Source organism: Ursus americanus, chromosome 15 (genome assembly GCF_024610735.1).
Source record: "Ursus americanus isolate L20-20 chromosome 15, mUrsAme1.1.p, whole genome shotgun sequence".
Lineage (NCBI taxonomy): Eukaryota > Metazoa > Chordata > Mammalia > Carnivora > Ursidae > Ursus > Ursus americanus.
The window spans coordinates 29,107,579-29,126,136 of record NC_142141.1 but is presented as its reverse complement, the minus strand read 5'-3'; positions in this window follow the sequence as shown (position 1 = coordinate 29,126,136).

Genomic DNA, 18,558 nt, shown 5'->3' with positions numbered 1-18,558 from the left:
GGTATGCCACGTCCACAACTGAAAATTATTAAACTGACTAAATTTAGTGAATTAGTCACTTTTTAAAAAAATTAGCAACTATAAACAAGTATATAAGCAGTTGGCTAAATGCAACTAATTCATTTCAAGTTGTAAATTCATTTGCTTGGGAGATGTGTTTTTGTTAAAGTCAATGTACTGAAATGATTAAGGACTCAGCTTCTAATTCAAATATTCTTGTAATCAAACTGCAGCTGATTTACAAAGGGAGAGAAAAGGATGGCACTTTCAGAGGGTTTTAAATGAAAATAATGAAGGGATTATTTACAGAGGTGTGGGCAAGTAGAAGGAAACAACAAGAGATGGCGAAGAACCCCAGGACCAGCAAAAATGAAAGCCATTACTACCCCCAAGAACTCAAGGAAAGGTAGTCCCAGAATTTGAGTGGAAAGAACACCCAATAGGAGCTATAGCTACATAGAGAAGCAGACCCTCTATGCAGCAAGGCAGGAAGGGAGAGGGAGTGACAGTACAGTAATGAAAAGTAGCACCATTTCTCTCTTCTTTCACCACCAAGTTCGCTGAGCTCTCCATTTAGTTGAAGCCAATCAGAAGCCAGGGAAAAAGAGAGCATGGGTGATGCAGTGTGAATAGTTTAGCTTCCCAGAGCAGAGCAGAGTGGAAAATTGATCTAGGGAAGCAAACGGAAAATGATATCCAACATATCCACTTATTAGTTATATTATCCAAGACATATTACTTAATCTACGTATCTGTTTCATCATCACTAAAATACAGTTAATAATAGTACCTTTCTTACAGGGACATTGTGGAAATAGTATATGAAAATGGCTAGGAAACCATAGCAATTCAATAAACCTTACTGATTATTATTTCTCGAAGTCAGGTTTTTTTTTTTTAAATGAAAAATGTCAAAGTGTTCATGCCATGAGATGTGGAGAAGGTAACTTGAGAAGTTGAACATTTAGAAGGTATTCAAAACATAAAGCCCTAAATATATACAACCATGTTAACATTAAACAGAATATTAGTTTGACATTTTTTGCATTCTTCAAAAAAGAAAATACTTTTCAAATTATAAAAGTAATACATTCTTAGTTGTAAATGTGTAAACACAGTCTCTAGCTTCAATCTTCCTATAGAAGAGACATCAATTTCTTTCATATTAATAGGCTAGTTGGCGTATGTGGTCTGCAGACAGAAAAAGGGTTCCCCAAAGATGTCCATGTCCTAATCCTCAGAATCTGTGAATATGTTACCTTACGTGGCAAAAAGGATTTTGCCAATAGGATTAAGTTAAGGATCTTGAAATAAAGAGATTATCCTGGATTACACGGGGTGGGCTCAATGTTCGATTCAACGTAGAACATCTTTTTCATAACTATTCATCTAAGATTCAGTTAAGTGTGGGGTGCCTGAGTGGTTGAGCATCAGACTCTTGAGTTCAGCTCAGGTCATGATCTCTGGGTTGTAGGGTCCAGCCCCACATGGGGCTCCATGCTCAGCGAGGAGTCTGCTTGAGGGTTCTCTCCCTCTCACCTTGCCCTTCCCCCTGCTTGCACACATGCTCTCAATCTCTCTCTCAAATAAATAGATAAATCTTTTTTTTTTAAAAAAAGGGTTAAATTAATTGAGTCTTAAATTGTCTTTGAGGCGCTCTGAAGGAATCCCTAGTATAAGACAGTTTGACAGTACAACAGTCTATCAGTAATTAAAATTTGAATTTGTTCATCTTCTGAAATGAATTATAACATCTGTCCCCACTATAGAGAAACCGAATCCTCACCTATTAACACACACACACACACACACACACACACACACACATTTACAGTGGTTTTTCATATTTACATATAAGAAATAACATTTACAAAAAATGTCACAAAAATACCCCCAAAGAGAAAAAAATATGTGTTTTAGGCATTTTTAAAACTAATTAGCAAAGGCAGAAAGAAGACCATTTCTCATGAGGTAATACAATTCACTGCAATACTGAAGGTCAATTAGATATAACAGATCATTACAGGAATAAATAAATGGTAAGTAGAATTTAATTTTAAAAATGTGTGTGCCCATCAGGGCACATTTGTTTTATTTATAGTTTATTTAAACCTATTACTGTGGCTGTTTTTGAAACCATATCAATGCAGTGGCAAATATCTGGACTGATCAAAAATATTTAGTCAAACTTCTGGAGATCTGCTATAATGTGGAAAATAAATATCCAAATGACTGATAACCAAAATACATTTATCACTTTACATCTGGCTCTTTTATACTGTGTGTATAGATAGATCAACTTAATTATGCCCAAGTAAGAGCTAGGTCAAAGTTGCCAATAGAAAGAACTTTCTTCTGTATGTACTTAAATCACAAACATTCACACTTCACTGAATTTGATAAATTACGTAAAGTAATAAAATGGCATAATTTCTACAGCCCTCCACCAGTCCCCTCAAATTGGTTAAATAACTGTATTTCATGCAAATCTTGAAGGTCTTTCTCTATCTTATAAATAATCAAACCCTACAGATTATTTTTTGCTACAGGCAAATGATGAAAGATTCTGGGAAATAAAGCTAAAGTTCCCCACCAAGTGGGCTTGAGATTTTTCACATCAATTAAAATTGGTTTTGGTTCCCATTTTGCTATAGATTCTACCTCTTCTCACAGTATTCATGGATGAATGTCACAAAGGACAGAGGACTGGGGATGGTTTAATGCGTATTACTGCTCCTGGACCTGCCTCCAACGCTCTTACCTATAGAGACGTAATAGTTCTATATTCTCACTGAAACAAAGATAAAAGAACAGGCTTCACTCTCTGGATAATGCATACTTTAAAAGTGCTTCAAATCAAAGGATTGTAAAAATACAAAACTCGTTAAATATGCACATTATGATTATAACTTTAGCACTTGCTTTTAGCTATAAAATAGGTTCCTATCTCTAAGGCATATTAAGAACAGACAAGATTTATGCTCATGTTGTCTGTGTTATACACTTGTTTGAATTACACTGAGCTGCCTTCATTAGACTTACTGGTATTTGTTAGTAAAACATAATGGGCTTGAAGTACACATGTATGTGTAAATAACTGCATTTCCAAGGTCAATTTAACATTTTTACACAACATTGTAATAAATAATTTATACTTTGAAGAGAACTAAGATGAAACTCTAATTAATATCTATGATAATTGGTCTGTCTTTGTTATGAGGTATTAGCTTCTGTTTAACTTGATGTATACTGTATTGTATGTGTCAGGTCTAAGTTATAATGCTGTGATATTATATCACACATTACATCATGGATAGTACTTATAAAATCTATACATAACATTAATGAATATGTGCTCATATTAGTATTTATTGACATATTACATATATATACATAATGTATATGTATACATATACATTTTCTCTAAGAAAAAAATAAAGCTATATATTTCTACGTGGCTAGAAAAAAATATAATAATCATCAGCAAATTATTAACTAGCAGTTAAATCCTTAGTGTATGTCCCATTCTTTTTTTTTATAATAATATTTTTTTATTATATTATGTTAGTCACCATACAGTACATCCCTGGTTTTTGATGTCAAGTTCGATGATTCATCAGTTGCGCATAACACCCAGTGCACCATGCAATATGTGCCCTCCTTACTACCCATCACCAGCCTATCCCATTCCCCCACCTCCCTCCCCTCTGAAGCCCTCAGTTTGTTTCTCAGAGTCCATAGTCTCTCATGCTTCATTCCCCCTTCTGATTACCCCCCTTTCTTTATCCCTTTCTTTTCCTACCAATCTTCCTAGTTCTTATGTTCCATAGATGAGAGAAACCATATGATAATTGTCTTTTTCTGCTTGTACTTCCCATTCTTAAGTCTTCTGCCGTTTGAACAGAAACAAATCTACTATATCCTTCCTAATGCTACTACTATCACTATCACCAATGATAATAACTGTAGTAATAATAGTAATGATGATAATAATAATGCTATCATTACTGCTATCACTACAACACCTATAAATTAATCTGCTTGGTATTTACAAATTATTTCCACATCAATTATCTTAGTTTTTTCCCATAACCCTTGTGATGTTAAAATATACTCTAATATTAGAGGTATAGAGGTATGCAATGCAGATGGCAGAAGAGGAAGATTAGACTTATTTGTCTCACATATCTCTTGCAACTAAGACTTACACTTTACCTTCTCAATGAGTAGAATTTCCATGCACGACTTCAGGAAATCTGAAGCCGATATCTTCAAAATGCATTTTCTGGTTTGGAGTTTGAAAACCAACCAAACCTCAGCTGATGTGGGGCTGCCTCAACCCATCAGAGGCTTCAACTAAGAGCAACGAGGGTACTTCAGTGACCAAATAGGAATAGGGAACAAACCTAGAACGGACAAACCAAGGCTGGGAGCAAGTGGCCCTATTGTGTGATAATCCAGAGCACCTTGTTAGGCACTTGAGCTCAGTCAGAACCAGCATGGGCATCCGAATGACTCTCATAGAGTTCAGGGTTTGGCAGGATATCTCTTCAAGCATCCAGGCAACAGTACCGTAAGATGTGGAAGGTGCTAAAAATCACTTGCTTCATCATGGTGCCTTCTCAAGAGGCAGCAATGCCATTCCTTTTCCCTTTGATTCACCAGGTGAGCTGGATATGAAGTAACATTTCAGTTTACAGATTGCAGGAGGCACGTGTACAGAACACCTGGCAAGATCAAGGACCAAGAAACTGAATAATGAATTTGGTGCCCTTTTGGCTGCTAAGCTGATCGATGGTAATTGCTTACTCACCTCAAACAAAGACTTGATGTAAATGCATGTTCCATGGCACCTTTCCAGGAGTTATGGAAAGAAGGTTCAGTATTGTGCTTACATTATGCGTTTTTCAAAAACATTAAATGGAAAGATTTATGGAAGATTTCATCCTTTGAATACTGAAATTCAATTCAAACACCCAAGGATAACTTTCATTTTCTGACTTTTTCCCCAAGAAATTACAAATTATCCTTACTAATATAGACAAGCAATCCACATTTCCTTTCAGATAACTGGGTAATTACTTTGTAGAGAAGGTTTATAACACTTGAAAGACTAGAACTGTGAGAAATGTGCAATATTCCAGCTGGAACTTCAGAATGAATTTGGAAAGGGCCACTTTCTCAAATAGAAAGATGAGAGACCAGAATGGTTGTTTGACCAGTGGGTAGAATCTCACTTCCTCCAACTTTGGGGAGAAAATCATTATACACTAGACCTATTTTGGGCCAAGGACATTTCGATGCGTAGATAAGAAGGCAATCTCTGTAAATGCTAGAGGAGAGTTTAACTGTTCTTCATTTTGTTTCAGTTGGAAGTATTTATTTGCCCACCCAAAAAGCTTCCCAAAATATAGCTTATTGAGATTATTAAAGAAGATAAATATTTAAAAGGACACAACATACTCAACATATTTTTAGGAAATGTTGTTGATATTAGCAGCAGCCGCTAGTTGTTTATTTCATACAATTTTGAAACAAAGACCAATCAAGATAAATCCTACAAGTTCTCACTAATATACTGATTCAGGATGTGATAGTTAATAATGCTTTCTCTTAGCAAAGTTGATACAGTAGATGTTATATATTATGCATTATAAATGTGTCTATAGATAACTTGAGAGAAATGCTTTCTCTTAAAAAGTATATATCTATAAGTATATATATGTATATATGATACACATATAAAACATGTATTTCATATATGTATGTATATGTGGTGTGTGTGTGCATTCCACCAACATAGGACATTTCAAACAACATGGAAATGTCTTGAAATAAAGTCTAGAATTATTAACTACATTATATTCCTACATATATGATTATGTGTGTGATGGACTGATTAAAGGTGCTCTATCCCTGATTCAATGCAAAATATTACCTCATTTGTGTCTCGCTTTTTCTCTCACTAGAGAGATTCTCTAGGAGAAAGAGTAAATCAGCCACTGACATCCAGGAACTTGGTCTGACACTTCTAGCTGGGCCTCAGTGTTGCTAGTTGTCAGGAGCTGACCTGGCCCTCCCAGCTAACTCAAGTTTTCTCTTGTTTGACCAACCAAAACAATCTCACAGAATATCAACATGAGGCGAGGTTTATATGTCATTGTAAATAAAAAGACCACTTCATAATTTTGTCTAAGCACAGGTCATGCGCAATCCACAGAAATATCAAACATCTCCTGGCTAACTTAAGTGATTGCTGCTTCTTTACAGCTTTATTTTCCTTCTAGTCTTCCCTCCTTCTAGAAAAGATTTATTAAGATACCCAATCATAGAATTTTCCCCACTTCCCAATAGCACCCAATCCAGAGTAAGCAAACCTCCACTTCCTTGACTCCCCCCCCCTTCCAAAATCAACACATCAAGGCACGGATCCTCTAAATCCCTCTAACACCATTTTACTAAGACACTATACAGTTCTCCATGGTGTGCAGTCTCTCTTGCTGCAATGAACCATAAATCCCGCCTGTTCGACTACAGGTGAGTTCCTGGTGGTCTGTTGGATGGAAAGCATTAATTAACATACACGAACACTTTATGACAATATCAGGTATTGTGTGATTCTATTTTTAATATAGATGTATATATATAGAAATACATATATACAAATAAATACATGTTTTATTACATATTTGAGAGCTCTCTTGTTTAAATTTAATTATCATGTTTTTGTAATAATTTTGAAATCACTTTTTTTTTAACTTATTCTTTTATATATTTTCCCTTACATCTCCAGATATTGTGACTGTTACGAATTGTATCTGGTTGTAAGAAATAGAGATGTCCCTGTCTATTTGGCCAAAGGAATGAGAGGTTTGTTCCCTGAATTTGTAAAGGAAGTTGTGATAAGCAGAATTCTAAGAAGGCCTCCAAGCTTCTCACCTTCTGCTACACATGCCTTTTGAGTGTGGAGAAGACCTGTGAATATGATGGGATGTCACTCCCATGATTAGGATATCGTATGTGGCAAAGGTGAAAGGACTTTACAGATGTAATTAAGGTCCCAGATTGGTTATTTTTTGAGTTAATCAAAAGGAAGATTATCCTGGGTCACCTGACTTCATCAAGCAAAAGCCTTTGAAAGAGGGAATGGGCCCTTTCTGAAGAGAGAGACTCTTCTGCTGGTCTTGAAGAAGCTAACAGCCATATTGTGAACTATGCAGATTGTCACATAGAGAAGTCCTGAACTACATGCTGAGAGTAGTCCCTGGCCAACAGCTAGCCTGAAAATGGACCTCAGTCCTACAACTGCAAGGAAATAAATTATGCTAATATCCTGAGTGATCTCAGAAGCAGATTCCTTCCCCAGTCAAGGCTCTTGATGAAAATGCTGGCTGGCCGATATCTTGACTGAAACCTTGTGAGACTCAGAACAAAGGACTCATGCCCAGACTCATGACCCAGGGAAACTGTGAGATAATAGATAGGTGTTGCTTCAAGTTGATAAACTTATAGTGATTTGTTACGCAGTAATCGATGATACAACAATTCAGAAATGATACGATGGCTCTGGAAAATACTCACAGATCCAGGCAAACCTTCCATCTACCGGGTGTGCATAGCTTCTTTCTCAAGGTTATCCCAAAGACACAAGATGGCTGTTGGAGCTCTGGCCACAGGTTCTAATCAAGGAAAGAAAGAAATAGGAGCAAGGGAGGTATATGCTAGTTGTCTGTTGCTATTTTAAGTAGTTTTCCCATTAGACCTACACATAACCTCCACTTCTACCTTACTGGCCATGCCTATCTACAAGAGAAGCTAGGAAATAGAATGTTTTAGCTGGAAATATCTAATAAGCAAGCAAACAAAAACAGAATTCTCTTAACAAGAAAGAAGGTGGGTGGAAGGGGCATGGACATTTGGTGAGTAAATAACAGTCTCTTCCACAAAGAGAAAAACAGAGGAAAAACACATTTCCTGACATCAGTCTTTCAGGGTCCTTTTTTTTTCTTTTCCTGCTTTGAAAGTTTGCTGATAGGAGAGAATTTCCTAAGCAGAATGCCTATAGAAGCACAGAAGCATATTACAAACAAGCTTCTGACCAGAATATAAAGAAAGGTTTCTAATCAACACTGATGTTCTTGACCTCGCTCATCTCTTCTGCCCCCAAATGCCTCACACCCTTCCCTGTCTTTAACAGTCATTTGTTCACCCACTAGGCTCACGTTCTATCCTGTGGAAAGACCCACAAAACCGACCCACTGCCTGATCCTCTCCTTGATCGGTGCTATTTAAACCCCAATTCCAAAACATGAAGAGAAAAAAATCTTATATTGAAGGACTATCACATTTAAATCACTTCCCTTTACCCTTCTCCCTGCCTCACAGCAAAGCCTGGGTGTTGCTGAATGAGTAGAGACAGAACCGATATGCTTCTTAAAGATCAGATATAAAGGTCAGCTCGCAGCAACTTAAGTTTACAAGGAAGAAGGAATGAGCTAGGGACATGCTGGAGACCCAGCCACAGGGGACAGAAAGAGGAAGGTGGCTAACCTGTTCGGGAGGCCTTAGGCTGCAGCCAGGTATTGGAGGCAGTGCCCAAAGCGTATGAAGAGCTCAGACATAAATCAGGCTGACTCTGGGGCCCACTGGGTGACAGAACAGAGTGTTCGGGAACCAGCCACTGACATCTGCGGAAGTTCAGCCAAAGGCAGTAGGACTCCAACAATCTGGCTGGTAGATCACTTGATAGTTCATTCGAGATCTGCAGAAAGCCAATGGTTTATGATAATGGGGTAGACGTGGACTCTCTCCTTAAAAATTAAGAGTTTTTGAAGATAGTAGAAAGACCTATACCTAAACAGGTAGAAAATGACATCATAAAAAAATTACCCCTAAAGTGCTACAGATTAGAGAAGAATTTGACTTGGGGGAAAGCAGATATTTGAGATGCCTTCTTGAAAGTGTATGCTGGGATCCCTAACACGGACACTATAAGAGGACAGAAAAGTGCTTAAAATTATAGGAATAGGTCACAGGAAATTCAGATTGGTGTTCTTGAGCAACAAATGAGGAAACACTGCTCAGACCAATGGTTAAGGTTAAGTTTCTTCTTCTCTCCCTTCAAATTCCTGATTTTATCACATACAATGCTGTGTATTTGCCCTTCGCCTTACCACCTCAGTGTGAAAAGTACTTAACAATGATAATAATCATAACAACAATAATAAAGAATAAGATGAAGCGCCTGGGGGCGCCTGGGTGGCACAGCGGTTAGGCGTCTGCCTTCGGCTCAGGGCGTGATCCCGGCGTTCTGGGATCGAGCCCCACATCAGGCTCCTCCGCCATGAGCCTGCTTCTTCCTCTCCCACTCCTCCTGCTTGTGTTCCCTCTCTTGCTGGCTGTCTCTATCTCTGTTGAATAAATAAATAAAATCTTAAAAAAAAAAAAAAAAGATGAAGCGCCTGGGTGGCTCAGTCAGTTAAGTGTCTGACTTCAGCTCAGGTTATAATCTCAGGGTCCTGAGATTGAGCCCCCCCTAAACCCACACCACCCCCTCCAACGTGGCGCTCATGGAGTCTGCTTGTCCCTCTCCCTCTGCTCCTCCCCCTTGTCTCTCTCCCTCTCTCTCTTTCATAAATAAATAAAATCTTAAAAGAAAAAAAAATAATAAGGCAACACAACACTTAGCTTCTTCCTTTCCTGGAATGTATTTTTAATAGCTTTATTGAAGTATAATTGACATATGATAAACTGTACATATTTAAAGTGTACGATTTGGTAAACTATCACCTCAGTCAAGATAACGAACCTCCAAAGGATACATCATTTCCAAAAGTTTCCTGAATCCCCTTGGCAATCCCTCCCTGCTGCCTCTCCCTGTCACCAACCCCCATATCCAAGCCTCCATGGATCTGTCACTCTACATTCATCTGTGTATTTCCTAGAATTTTATATAAATGGAATCCCACCGTGCATCCATTTCTTAGTCTTACTTCTTCCACTCAGCTATTTATTTTGCGTTTCATCCGGGTGATAGCATGTATTAATAGTTACTTCTTTTCAGTGTTAAGTGGTATTTCATTGCATATCACTTGTTTTTAGGTCTTTTTTGGTTTCCTTTTTAACATCTTCCTTTTTTTCTTTCTTATTGTCAGCACAATATGCTTATTATAAGAAACTTTCATAATTGTACAAAAGGATAAAGAAACAGGGAAAAAATCACCTACAGCAAATTTTGGTATTTAAGTTAAGAAGAAACCAACAAAATGAAACAAAAATACCTGAAGATTAAAGAGCCCTTATGAGTGTCAAGGCAGTAAAGCTTTCCCAGCTAGTCAGCGCACCTTGACAGAACCGAGGGCTGCTGTTTCAGCTGTGGTGCCCTTGCTTCGAGTCCTGTAAATTGCACCGTGTGGGACTACCTATTCTGTCTTCCGAAGGCTGTCATGTAACATGTTTTGCATATACAAATGGTTCCTCAATGAGGAGAGATTTTGAAATAAGGCAAGATGCTAAATCTAAGAAACACAAGGGGTATACATTAAAAAGGAAAGTCCTGGAGATCCATAGGCTAATGACAATCAATGATCTTCATAAATGGGTACTACCCCCAAAGTTCATGGCCTGAGCACAGAGAGGGAATGCAATTTTGATTACCGTGTGTTATCAGAAGATTTTCTACTATTGAACTGAAACTAATTTCCCCTTTTTTCTTTAACATTAAAGATCCTTATGTGTTCCCCATTGGCCAGGGTATACACTCAGCAGCTGCTTCTTTTAGCCTAGCAAAGATCAACCTGACCTTGGCCAATCGGCTTGTACTTTGAAGAGTGTACTTTGTGAAACATGTGAGTAGAGAGGTATTCATGCTTGGCAGAATTTGCTGTCTCTTTTGCTCAGTATTTTACCATGATTAATCCCCATCCATCTCTCTCTGCTGCTGCTGCCGCTACCGATGCTGTCAGTCTCATATTTCTTCTCTATAGCAGACGCCTTTCAAATGTTGTTGGATTCCGGCTGGGTGTGACCTTTTATGGGGCACTGCTGCCTCCTATCAGGCTTTTATGGACCTGTTGGTTTGTGCACATGTGCAGACATTCTGACCCCGTGACCTCCAGAAGAGATTCTATGAGAACAACTGTATCTGACCTTTTCGACGTTTTGGACACCCAAACTCTCTCAAGTGCATGGGTGAGAAGAATGCTCCCTGGTGGTTTTGGCTTACATTCTTCTCACATCAGAAGAAACAGTCTGGGAGAACGTGAAGCCAGGTCAGAAATGCTAACAGAACAGCAATGTCGCTGGCAGCTCTTCAAGTTGCCTGGCATGAATTTGAGCATGAGGCAGTGTTTTCACATCTTTCTGTTTTTATTGTGGTGTAAGTGAGTAGTTCCAAATATATGAATTACATTTTCTGGTATACTACAATCTGTAGAAAAAGCAATGGCTAACAAAAACTTTAGAAAACTTCGAAGCCATTTTTAAAAATCCCTTCTCAGATCTGGTCTTTTCTCCTTTCTAAGTTCTGACTCCTGTTGCTAAATGAGCCTACCTTAGATACACACTTTTTTAAAAATGTAGGAATCCATTTTATGGTATTTCCAGCACTTTGGGTTTCCCTGTTCTGTGCTGTTACAGTTTACCAACAGTGAGCTTACTTTTGTAAGCATTCTAGTATATGTTTAAGGAGGCAAAGCAACTTTTAAAAATTGCCAGTCTACTTTCCAAAAAAAAAGAAAAGAAAAGAAAAAAAAGAAAAAAGAAAGAAGGAAAGAAAGAAAGAAAGAAAGAAAGAAAGAAAGAAAGAAAGAAAGAAAAAGAAAGAAAGAAAGAAAGAAAGAAAGAAAGAAAGAAACCTCTTAAATAGGAGTTTTAAAGTTTTAAATGCCAGATTATAAAATAACTATATAGTCTACTTTTTCCCAGGCTTCCTCTACTTTCCCAACTTACATCTACTACCAATAAGGCTCTGGATTTTGCCCTTAAATGCACAGTCTATCAGGATGAACTGGGTCAGTGAGGCCTGTTCCTTTCCTTTGTTTCTCTTGACATTGACCTCACTCTTCTCTTTCCTCAATAAGCATTCTCTTTCTCTTCTCAAAGCTGAATACTTTTCTCAACTTAGTCTAACACCTATTTTCATCCTCTTTTCTGATGACTGATAAAGTCATGTACACTCAGTTCTTCCTCTATCACCATATTCAAAAAGAGTGATTTTCCGGGGCGCCTGGGTGGCTCAGTCGTTAAGCGTCTGCCTTCGGCTCAGGACATGACCCCGGCGTTATGGGATCGAGCCCCTCATCAGGCTCCTCTGCTGGGAGCCTGCTTCTTCCTCTCCTACTCCCCCTGCTTGTCGTTCCCCTCTCTCTGGCTGTCTCTGTCTGTCAAATAAATAAATAAAATCTTAAAAAAAAAAAAGTGATTTTCCATCCACTCACTTTTTCTTCCATTTTGAGATCTATATTCATGTTTCTTCCTCACTGCTGGCATAATTCAAAAGAATATATTTACCCTGGCACAGCACACCAAAGTCACGTCAGCATTTCTGCAATGGCCTGAGTACAGGATTATGGAGAGGCACATCATGTGACATTTGGGACAGCTAAATCAACATCTCAGGATTGGAAGGAATACGCCATTAAGACCTAGAAGATGTGATTTTTATTTTTCATACACCATACAAGAATCCAAAGCCAATGAAACTATATACAGTGCTTCTCATCACTATCACCAATGGTTTGTGGGGCTCATTAAAAGGAAGGTGTATAATAAATTCTAAGATGAGGCCAAGAAGATGAAATAGCACATTGTACCACATTCTGAAGTGAGATATAAAATAATTTGGGTCCTGACATTTAAGTGAAAGTCAGCAGGATGCTAGTTATAGGTAATAATATAATTTCTGATTTAGCATTACCTTTCAAGATAAAGTGATCTTTCTAGGCTGTTACATGTATCTAGGGAGTAAGGAAAGGATTCTTAAAGTATGGCAAAACATCAATTTAGCTACATTCAAGTGAGACCACACATTATATAATAATAGTTCAATGTTTTTATGACTAGATGGAACACTCTGATAGGAGAGCTACATATTTGTTACACATATGAATCTTATTATTATTACTATGTTTTGATAATAAACCTTAACTAGCCATTATGGAAAGAAGTTTACACTTGCTCTCTAACTTTATATTAATTTCTTGTAAATTATGATGGGGTGAAATTATCTTGTTATACAGTTATATTAATTTTAATATATTAATATTTACATTTAAATAAAGATGAGCAGAGTATTGTCAAAACACAAAAGTTAATTATAGTAATTCCTTAAGCATTATCAATGAGTTTTTCAGATTTTATTTCTTGCTGATATGAGGTGATCAGAGATTTCAGAACTGTTAAATGGTAAAATACAAATTTTAAGTGCACAGCTAAAAGAAAATGAGATTGTGCAAAACAGGAGAGTATTTTCTTGCAGTATTAATCTGTCGTAACCCAGTTATGTACCATTATATTTGATGGAATTTCTGTTCTCGAAGTTTCAGATTTTGTTCTCTATAGAAACACCTCTGACTGTCAATTTTAAGCCTGCTAATGATTTTCTTGGACAGAAGGTGTTATGTGTCTAAGAAATAACATTTCAAACTTTTCTTTATGGCATTAACTTTAGAACATAAAAATGATGTTACATTAGCATATAATTATAACATATAAATTATACATAAAATATGTGCTATACACTTCTGATATCTTTCATAGAGATGTGTGTGAGATAGAGACAATCCATAAACAAAGCCAGTTAAAATAGACCTCTATTACCATTATTATATTTTCACTTAAATTTTTTTGTTTTCTTTTTTTGGATCTAATTTTGTACAGTGGAGGCACTGCAGATATAAGTCAAGGATAGACAACTGAGAAAAGGCATCAAGGTAATTGTTACGTCTTGTCTTGGCTGGTGAACTTCTTAAATCAACAAAGGAGCCCTCTCTCCGCTAATCAGCCCGGGCGGGTTCCCCGCCTGACAGAAGAGCACAGAAGTGAATCTACGCTGCGGGGTTTCTCTCTTGTTTTCCAATTCAACGTTTCCAACACAAAGTGAATAGAATAAACTTGAAAGAAATGGCAACTAATACTTTGGGGTGTCTGTATTTTGAGGATGATATTAAGAATTAAACTATTATTTTAAATATTGTGTACTGATAACTATGTCATTTCCCGACGCCACCGCCACCAACAAGGGGAATGCAGAGTAAATGTTGTCCTTAACAATTTTCTGGAAGGTGGGCACTCAGAGAAAGTAGAGCCTCTGGAGATGGCATAAAGAGGTGATTTGACAGAGTTTGAAGCAATTAAAATGGTACCTTGATTCTTTCATTTCCACAAGTGTATTCATTTTGGGGAAACCCGGGGTATTGAAGAACGAGGGGAGAAGGGAGCAACCTAAGACTGAAAGTTTAACCTTCCTAGAGGGTTGCATCTCTGAGGCCACAGCCGGAGGTTGAGCTTTCTCCACTCTTCGGCTTTAGGAGGTTGGAAGGTCCCCCAGCAGACAGCCCCCAGGTGGCACGCAGGGACCCCTCCTCTTTTAGTGATCGGAGCCGCGGGCGACAGGATTCATTCACTTTTGCTTTCACGTCCCCACCTGGGACCACCAAGGTGCGTTGGAGGCCAACCCGGGCTCTGGTCCCAAACGTGGGTGGCAAGGAAATTCACACTAAGGAACTGAGTGGCCCTCCAGGGGCTGCGCTCGCCAACCTGGGAAAGAGAGAGGTCTGCTTGACGTTGATTTTCTCCTTAGGTCTAGAAGAAGTGAGGGCAAGGGGTGTAGATTCAGTTCGATTTTTCCTCTTTTGTCAATGGGAAGATGGAATGCAATGATCTTGAGCGCAGAACACGGGGGTGGGGGGCGGGGGGTGAGGGTCCAGCTAGAAGGTTGGTAACTTGGAAATCCTGGAGGGAGGAAGCCCCGGGGATCCGGAGGGGGCAGGGGTTGCGTCTCTTTGTTTCACTCTTCTCTTATCCTGGGACCCGGGCTAGGCTAAATTTCTAGAGACTTAGGACTTAGGTGCTTGAACACGGAAGGGTGTAGGTTCTTGGAAATACCAGAAACTTGATTGCAGGTCTCTGAACCCAAAACGGACCATAGGACAGGAGTTCCGGGGCCCTCGCTGAGAGGCTAACTGGGATAGGGAAATTGACCTCGGCGCCGCGCAACTGCGCGGTGGGAAAGGTAGGAGTTCTTGACCCTTTCCGGAGCAAGTTATTAACTCAGTTGAGTTGATCAAATGACATTCTTTCTGGAAGGGGTCGTCTCCAGAGCCCCTTTTCTTCGTATTTAGCAGGTAGAGTAGCAGGGCAAATCCGTCTCTCAACCTGAAGTCTCCAAGAATTGATGAGTTTTCTTCACAGACTGGATCCGGAGGCGCAGATAATTCTAAACGCATGCAAGCCCAGAGCTCCATCCTCTTATTCACGTCCGCGGAGTCGAAGCAGACGGCAACCTTCAAAATTTTCGCTAAAATCTTCTCTCTCGAACTGATAAATCACTTACTAAGATTTGAAGATTTTCTCCAGCCCCGAATCCACCTTCTCTTCTACTCTCAGAATCTACTTGTAGATGCCACCAAAGATTGCCCCTCCCCTTAAAAACAGCCCCTACCCACACATCCCTCAAGCTACACTGAACAGCCCTGACACAGTTTAGCCACGAGTTTAATTCATAGAAAGTAGCTCTAACTCTTGACATCACCTCCGCAACCCACCCGAGGACTCCAGCCCAGGACACCTTGCTATGAGGCTGATTTTTGAGCGCTGAATTCTGAGAGTAAGGGAAGGTTGTTTGAGGCATCCTGATAGATTTCAGGGCTTCCGATTCCCTCCCCCGCTTGGCTGGTAATTTTCTGCTGCTCCTCCTTCTCCTCCTCCTCCTCTTGACCTCTTCCAAGGTACCTTCGCCTCCCCTCCTCCACTCGTTCCCGGTAAACCTTCAGCGGGCGGTGGAAATCAATCCTTTGGCGCTAGACTCAGAGCTCCCCGTTGGACAAAATTGTGGTGGGGTAAAGGGTGTCATTTCTTTCAGAAAGAATGTCATTTGATCAACTAGACCGAGTTAACTTGCTCCCGGTTTCCTGAGAGCTCGGGTGGGCCCGTGGGTGTTTTGCTAGATTCAGTGCAGATATGTTAGCTTTCAGCCCAATCGTCCAGGACTTGGGAGATAAAGCTTTTTCTCCTCTCCAGACGCTCAACTACCCCCTCGAGAATCCGATACATTTAAGGAAAGCTTTGCCAGATGTAGGTTTCAGTGCGTCCTTGGCCAGAACCTCCCAGTCAGCACGTTGCACTCGCTGGCTCCAACCTGGGCTCCAGAAAGAACTCTGGTCCGTTAAGAATTACCTGTTCCTACTCACTCACAGTTCCACAAACAGTAACAAAAACAAACACTCCCCTCCCAAAAGAAGAAAAAGGGAAGAAAAAGATGTCACCTGACACTACCAGCCGCTTTTGTGTGATCGTAACACTTCCAGACGCACAATTTTAAACGAAGGGTGCAAATTTCTGTCCTCGATTGGTCGAACTCCTCCCTGCGATGAACAGCGAACCTCACATTCTCAAGACTGCTCCTGAGGTTTGTGGCTTTCCTGCTGCCGGTAGCGTGGAATTCTATCTCGGCTCGTAACCGAGCAGCAGACCGCACATGAACGCTGCCTCCCGGGCTGCCTCTGCCAGTAAAGAATATCGGGAACGCCGGTGACAGAAAGAGCTACCTGAACCCAGAAACGCAGGCTAACAAGTTCAGCCTGCAGAAGAAGATTCTTGCTAATTCACCCGGATTGTTCTAACTGGTTAATAAAGCAATTGACACTCAACAAAACCACATTCACAGCAGGAGTCCTCGTCAATAAAATGAGAATCACAACTGAAGGTTTGTTGTTGTTGCTGCTGACAACTGCCTTTATTATTATCATTGCTTGGTATTTTTTAAATGGACAATTAAAGGAAAGAGAGACAATCATTTCAAACCCAGTAGTACAGAAAGATCTCTTCCCTTTTCTTCTGAAATTAGAGTGTAGATTCTCTTGATTCATCCTCAGTAAGCCACCACCTAAAACAACTGGAAGAGGGGCAAATTGGCTCTAAACACCCATACCCTCATTCTGGGTGGAATATAAATGGTTAATCATTACTCCCTTTAAATGCACATAATTTTACCTGAGACTTGGATGTGATTTAAGATACTGATGGTTATATAGCCTTATTCTACATGATTAAGACTACACAGAAAAAGTAAAAATGAGAAGGGGAATGGAGTATATATTCATATATTCCATACCTATTTTCTGAGGTGAATATGTCCATTTTGACCTCCAAATTACATGTTTTTTGAATACCAGAAAAATAAATCCTTCAGTCATATACCCTTCAGTCATAAAAATTTTTTTTCTTTTTTCTACGGAAACTGGAAGACCAATTGTTATTCTACTCCTTCAAACCCGATTCTGATGTGGGCTAAAGAGAGCTTCACCTCCCTGGGAATAAGTTCCCAAACAAATTCACCATTCAGAGAAAGCCAATCGAAACCCCCTTTCCTTCCCAATCTTGGTTAGTGGGGAAGGAAAAAGCTTTTTGTTTTTCTGTACATAATTTTCCAAAGAACTGACCTAAAATTCACTTGTATCTGCCAGAGCTTGTTGGGGAATAAATAAATTCTAAATGTGTAATGCCACTTTTCAATCGCAATTAAAACCTATTAGATTTCTGAAAAGTAGCCTGAGAACATATTTATTAGAGCTCTGTATCTGGCATTAAGTTTGATGTGGAATGTTTACATTTTAAAGCAGAGAAAGAAAGTAACAGCACACAAACACATAGGCTTAAGAGCCCACCAAGAGGTTTAGGTGTAATAGCTGCATGTTGGAAGGTGTGTGCAAGTGCACGTGGGCAGACGCCACAGACTCAAGAGGAATTTACTTAATCTCTGCATACCTTTTATATTCAAAGACACTGTGAAATATATTAGGATGGCCTGGAGGTAATGGGGACTGTATTTAGTAACTACCAATATTCTTCTTCTCTCATCAATAGAGGAGCTCACAGCAGGGGATTCACACAACTGCTGTTCTGAAAGATGTATTTTTGACCTAACAGAACATGCAAAGGTCAAAATAAGTCCATTTTTGTCAGGAGAGGGGAGAGGGTCTAATCTCCCCTTTGAACACAAGAGGTCGCTCCTGTGATCAAGTACTGGGGGGAAATACTGCTAATCACAGTTTGTTGTATTCTATAAAAACACAATTTTTTAACCGATATATTTGATGCATTAAATGCACATACAGCAATCAGCTAAGGAAAGAGAGGAATAATCTGTGGTCACATTTGAACTTTCAGGTGAAGTGAAAGAAATAATGGCTGCTCCTCTAACTTGGAATCTGATGCAAAATGTATCAGCAGTAGACACAGAACTCCAGAGCACACCCATCATGGAACAACATCTTATTAGGTTCCTTCAACTTTCTCCCTTTAACAGGGAGTATCTTCTGCATGATCTTTACCTCTATC